The sequence below is a fragment of the Merops nubicus genome, unplaced genomic scaffold, assembly GCF_000691845.1.
Source record: "Merops nubicus isolate BGI_N331 unplaced genomic scaffold, ASM69184v1 scaffold16260, whole genome shotgun sequence".
NCBI lineage: Eukaryota > Metazoa > Chordata > Aves > Coraciiformes > Meropidae > Merops > Merops nubicus.
In genome coordinates, this window is record NW_008583672.1 from 14537 (window position 1) to 21719 (window position 7183).

A 7183-nucleotide genomic window follows, 5' to 3' on the forward strand; every position below is an offset into this window, starting at 1 on the left:
CCCCCCAAAACGAAGCGGCCATTAACTCGCCCGGCTGCCCTGAGGGAGGCGCCCGGCAGGAACGGGGACTGCGCCCTCTCCCCCGCTCTGAAATGCGGTTGCATTATTATTTTCAATCACTTTATCGTCTAAAATTTATCAAATCTATTCGCCATCCCCGGGGAATATTGTATATTCCTTATTTTACCGCTGGGAAAGATAGGTTTAATTAAAAACACGGAGCAGGGTTGCTTTGGAGGGCATTCAGTCCAACGCAGCTCAGCAATATTTTTTCCGGGTGCCACACATACAATTTCCCAGACAAGGCACGTGGCATTTTTGGATTGGATGGCCAAAACCTGTCAGAAAGCTAGAAGAGAAAAGGCTTGCCTGAAGTCACAGGACAAGAAAGTGAGGCTGAGTCATCCGCATGACTTCATCTGCCATTTGAAAAGGATGGAAAAGGTGCTTCTTAGGATACAAACACTTCTGCAAGACTCCTGCAGTCTTCTTAGACACAGTGTTTGGAAAGCAGTCACCTGTTTTAGCTCACCCTTGGTAGCACAGTCAGGACAGGACTGCACATAAAGATGTTGATGTACTCTTGGGAGCAGGAGAAATTGCTGGCTGCCCCTGGGGGTCCCTGCCCTGATGGGTGGGAGGTTTGAAATGGCAGAAAGGACAGGACCAGCGTCTCAGCCTGTGTCAAGGTGCCTGTGAAAACTTCCCCACCCTCCATCTGTGGGGGGTTAAGAGCACACATGGATGTTACCAGTGCTAAGCCAAGTTGGGAAACCAACCAAGAAAACCCACAGCCCTTAACCATCCTCAGGATGTGCTTGTAGGGTCCCCAGTCAAGACATCAAGCAAATTATCTAAAGTACCTAAAGTCTAATCCTGGGTGCCCAAGGGTTTGTCTCTACAGAGGAACTGGCTGGCAGTGCTTTTGAAAACTGCATTATTCCGCAAGAGCTATTCCAGAAGAGCACTTAGGCAGGCAGCCCTTTAAAGATGAATTCCTTCACAAAGTATGCTTTTATTCTGGAACAGAATGCACATGCCGAGAGTGATCCTTCTGGTGCTGCTGAACAGCTCTGCAACACCTAATGCCTCTGTAAATAACCTTCCCTCCATTAGCCTTTTAGTTTGTAAAATAGTTCTCAGGGGGGTCAATGAGTGCACAGAATCTAAAGATCATTTCCCACCCCAAAGCACTACTTTGGGACATTCTACATCTTCAAAATGCTGTGTGATCATTAACTGCTCATTCACCTTCCAGCTGGTGTTGTACAATAACCCCATATACCCCACCACGTTACATACCAGCCAAGTGAGTCAAGGCATCCCATATAATCTGACATTTGGCCATCTAGAAGATAACCCGTGAATATTCAGCCTGGGATATGAGTGTACATTTATGCCTGAACTGTTTTGGAAAAACTCTGCTTTCTGGTTTCCACAGGAATGCATTTCTCTTCCAGTTGGTCTCAAACTAAAACCGTAACACACCTGAAATCTTCCCAGAATTTCAGAATGCTTCTGGGTGAAGATGCGACAATTTCTTCATATTCTTTAGCTCTCTTTCTCTAGCAGGAATTGTTTGGTTGGGTCTTTTTCCCCTGTAAAGTTGAAAACAGATGTTGAGGGGGAGAGGGAAGAGAGAGAGAAAGAAAGAATATCAAATATTTCAAAGGCAATCCGAGTATTAACAAGGTAGAAACTTTGTTATGTCTCTTACAGCAAAGTTTTATGTAAAGGAAACAGCCTTGCCTATGTTTTCCTTCCCTTTGGTCAGAACTAAGATTAACTACATAAGCTGTATGCACGCAGTGGGTCTTGGGACAGGACTGACAAAGCATCAGACCAGCCAAGCTTCATCATTCATTTTTCTAAATGAAAAATAAATTATCTGTATGTCAGCTATAAAAAGGCAGTGATGGCAACACAAGCGCCATGAGCTTCATTCTCTTTGTGATCACTTTAATAGCTGATTGTAAAATAGATAATTCTTTATATATAATAAAGGATGACATGATTTTAGAAAGTGTAGACTAGAATAAACAAGGCCACTTTTAAGCTTTGCAAAGCTTAAGCCCTGTCAGAGGCTTTCTGGGGAAACACATCAGTATATCATATGCAGAGTTTATCAAAAAGACAAAGCAGGTAAGAAAAATCATCTCTTTTGGGAGTGAACAAGGAATTTTTTATTTAAGGTAAAAATGGAAAACTAATAATAGCAAACAATAGGACTAAAAAGGACATCCAGAGATTATCTAGCTCAAAGGAGAATCAGCTAAACTTGGTAGATGTTTCTTTGCCTGGGGAGGCTGTGGATTTTCTTTTATCAGAGGTTTTTGAGAAAGAACCAGATCATTTCAGTGCTTGGCTATGCCATCACCCTTGTTTTCCACCATTCTCTACATAAAGCAATTTCTTCTGTAAAAATATGCAATATACTTTGAGCTAAGTGCTAGTTTTTAAAGATACAACAACTGTGACTCTTAATTCTTGCATTCTTGTGTTTTCTACACCAGAAGAGAAAAAATTCCAGCATATCCCCTTCTTAAAAATATGGTCAAACACAATGGGTTATCTGATAGCATGTGGAGCTCATTCTTACCTGCCCACAGTTTTTGGGGCTAAAACATTGTAACCACATAGCCCTGTAATATCAGAATCATAGAATCTATAGAACCTGGAATATTGTCATTCTCCAGAATTTGCCATAAGCCTTATACTGAATTTTCAAGGCCTCAGGACTGAGGCTTTGTCTGAACTTCTCTCGCTCCATCTGTACTTTTTACTTGGCTAGCTGTGAGTTTCCATAATTGACTGGGTCTATGGCTAATTAGTTTTACTTCTGTTTATCTGTGTGGGGTATGGCCATCATTTTATATAAATAGGACTAACAAACTGTTGTTCCACATAGCATGAGAGATTTACAACTCTCACAAGGACTGTGAGATTCTGGGGAACAGCAGAGGCGTTGAGAAGTGAGGACACAATGTGCAGAGGAGTCAGGCACGTGATGATACCAGGCAGGGCACAGGCTTGGCACTGGGCACCTGATGGCTATCAACAACTCACTAACTCAAAGAAATGCTGACCTGCAAGTTGTATCTTGATCAATAATCATTAGACTCTCAAAATTTCAATTATACCAACAATAAATCCTTAGCTTTAATTAGACACAAGGTGCATTTCCCCTTTTTCCTCTACAGATCTTTTTTAAACTGGCAGAGCTTTCTAAATAGCTTTTGTGAATTCCAAAATAACTGCTCTTGACTAACTCCAGGTACATAGATTTTTGTTCTGGAATAAATGCCCCTTGCCCTGCTTTAGCTTAATCAACTTTATGATAAAAGAAGAGTAATTATGAAAGATGACTGCCCACATATACAGCTAAGTAGGAGTAGTAATTGCAGTTACATATACTTTTGTTCCTTTGAATTGGCCTCCAAGGTCAGATAAAAGTAGGATGGGGAAAGCAGAAGTAAAATTTATTTGGTATGAAAACTGTTATCAGTCTTCAAAGTCAGTGACAATGCCACCGACAAGCCTGCATTTGAATTAAAGCTCACTCACAGGCCTGGTTGAAGGCCATGGGTGAATTATTTTCATTTCAGTAAGCCAGAAGAATTCCTCTGCTCTCAGATGAAATGGAAAGCCATCACCCAAGGGGATGGAGTACATCATACAGCCACTCTGGCACTAGGGCTGGGCCTCAGCAGACCACAGGGCACGGCCAGGCTTGCACATTCCCCCTCAACTAAGGTCTCCTGTTGCAGCTGAGAGCGAGCCCAAGCTTTGTTCTGAGCCAGCTGGGCATGATGCTCTCCCTTCTCTAAGTGGCTTTGTACTTCTAGTCACTCCAGTGCTCATCTGAAGAGTGAAAAAGAGGAAAGATGGGATGAGGCAGCTGGGGTGGGGGAAAAGAGGCAGGGAAAGGCTGCTCAGCAAGGTGTTGGAGCAGTTTTGCTGCTTGGTGGACTCCTACTGTTCCTGGAGACAGAGGGACCTCCCTGGGCCTGAATGGAAATACAGGATGTAGAATTCACATGGGTGCATGAGACAAGAAAACAGAGAGGAGCAACAGAGATTATTGCTTCAGGAGGAAGCTGAGGCAGAAAACTTGATTTAAGCACAATGGCTCATTGGAAAAGGAACTGAAGCAAGAAAGTTGCTCAAAGGTCACGGGGCCATGTGTGTATTCTTCACACCAAAGAAATTCTGACTCCTAATACAAACAGGCTGAAAGGACTATAAATATTGTCTTAACTGTTACAGAGTTAATGCTTCTCTAATTTATTCACATACCACCATTGAAAACTAATCAGAAAAAGACAAAGCAAAGCAGCTTTATCCACAGAACATTGGAGAGCAGAGTTTTCAGTGTTGCAGCTGAAAAAAAAACAACATAATTAATGGAATTATTTTTATTTCTCCTCTAACACATTCCAGCTCACAGAAGCCGAGTGCTGCTGTTGCCAGGCAGGTTGAATAATGACTTGGAGTACACTGCTCTGTTTTGTACTCAGGACAGCACTGGCAAGCTTCAGAAAGAAGAATGTATTTAAAGTGCAACTAATAAAACATCTTTAATTTTCAGGTCACATCAAAGAATGGCAGTTTACAAGAAAAACATTTTTTACTTCACACTTGGAAGAAATTCAGCACTGGTAGTTGAGACACTTCTTCATTTAAAAAAAAAAAACCAAACTTTTAAAAGCTTCTACTTGAGAAAAAAAAATAATTTTCACAGTGTTTCCACATACCTTATGGAAAAGTGAAGGCTTTCTAGCTCAGCCTCTCAATTGGTAGCAGCTTTTCTTTTAGACAAGCCATGCTGCAGCACTGAACATGCTCTTTTTTTGGCCAGTTTTCTACTTTTGGCTTTGCCTGCTGCTTTTGCAAGTGAGTTCGTATGTAAACCACAGGGAAAAGAAAAACAGCCTTGCTGCCTTTGTGTTCCATATGTTTGCCAAGCTAGTGGCCAGAAGAGATCATAAACAGTTTGTTTTTCAAACCCTAAAACTTGGATAAGCACCGACTGCATCATCACCTAGTTATTTTTAGCTTAGGAGAATATTTAGAGCTCTCAGGAGTTGAAATTAGCTTTAAAGAACTCTGTTTCCTTGGTTTTGCTTTATATAGAGCCTTAATTTTCAACAATGGTCCAGCTAACATTTTTCTTCAGTCTTGAGCCTTTAAATTTCAGAGATTCATTAGCCTGATTATTCTGGGTGTACCCCTTGTTCCCTTTTCCTGGTTTCTTTATTAGCCTTACTGGAAGTGTGTCTATTTCCTAAATATTTCCTCTGTCTGTATCTGAGGAAAGCTTTTAATCCCTCCTCCTCATGTTTTGGCTACATTGGTGATTATAAATGACATATAGGTGTCTCTGAAGCTCAGTGCAGGCTCACACCTCCCACGCTGTTCAGTATCCCCCAGTTCTTCCTACTGCAGTTGTTCTTTATGTTTTGGCTGTCCCCACTGTTGTTTTCCCACTGGATTATTAAGGCAACACTTCCTCCTTTCATGGGCCAGGCAATCCAAAGCAGAGGAACAGGTCAGAGTTTCACACCAAATTTCACACATGACCTCTGTGCTTAGAGCAATGAGTATGAGGCAAGCAGAAAATCACATGGCACTCAAATCTTTGATTTCAGAATAGGGTTTTAGTGTTGGATGGTAGCCTTAAGATGTTGCTCACTGACCAGCTACCATTCCCCACCCTCAGCGTCTACTGAAGACAGCAAAAGCAAATTGGAGATAAGAAGGCTGAAGAGAACAATCATCTTTCATCCTTGGCATTTGTAAGGAGTGACTGAGTGGCCTTGAAGGAACTCTAAAGTAAAAGCACCCAAGAATCAGCTCAGGATTCTGAACTCTCTGGGAGGAGGATTTTTTCTAGGTCTTGCTTCAGGAGAAATTCAAGTATATTTGATAGGGGGGAAAAAAAAAAGGCAGGGAAGGAAATTGCAGATATACAGCCAGAATAAGTGTGCAGTATATATTTTGCCACCAACACTATATTAAAGTCCCTAAGGAGTAGCTGCTAAAAGAAGCCTGTTGAGAAGCACACAATGCTGCAGGGTTCAGAGCTGTCATCATTATGAGACTAAAAATATACCCAAAGCACTAAGGTCTGGAAGCTGCATTTGTCAATAGTTCAACACGACAGAAGTTGTTTCAACTCTCTAAGAGGACCTGCTTCCAGAGAAAGTGTTAAAGTTCTCTCAGCCCTTCTTCTCACAAAGGCAAAAGATTTTAATGGGGACGGGGATGGGATCTTACTGGCTTAGGCACAAAATCTGTTCAGAAACACTGACAAAAAAGCAACACTAAATCGTGCGAAGCAATCCCACTTCCACACTCCCTTTACATGAGCAACTGCCCTTAACTTTTTCTGTACTGCAGAGTGTATGGGGGTGCCAACAAGATCAGCTATGTCAGCAGGAGAGAGAAAAACCCAACCTATCACATCATCTCCCATCCTTCTCCACACACTGCATCACCTCTCTGGGATGAGCTGCTATTTTTAGTCTTCTCATTTTAGGCATATGTTGAGACTGCTTCCAAACACTTTCCTCCTTCTCCTTTGTGAGCTTTGCATCTTGGGTGTGGGGGTCTGAAATATTAAATATTAGCAGTTTGTTTTTCCCCTCACTTTTCACATAACAGTGCATCAAATACCTAAAAAAGTATTTGCACTATTTATGCACACACCAGAGGATACACACACAAGCAGCTTTGAAGAGTTCCATCTAGGTTTGACATATATACATACAGGTACACACTGTCCTCCTTCTCATATGGGGAGCACATATTATAGCATAAGCCTGCAGAATCTTAGCAAAATAAATATTTTACCTTTTCTTCCCCATTCTATACTTGGAAAAGACACTGGTTTATATTTGTTCAGGTTTGGAAGGCTTCCTTTGTTTGATGAGGTTGGTACTTGGTAGAGGCTTGTCCATCTCTCAGTTCCTTCAAGAAAAATGAAAGGCAGAAAAGCTTTGAGTAACTTACCATGTTGATAGGATTCATGCCTTAATTCTCATGTATTCTTTTTTCAAAGCCCAGCCCATCCACAAGGGAAACGCTGCTGTTTCTAGGGCAAAATACAGCAGCCACTAGTGCTCGCATCACCACACTGCAGTCAGAGGAAAAGGAATGACAACATCCTCTCCTGCTGACAAGG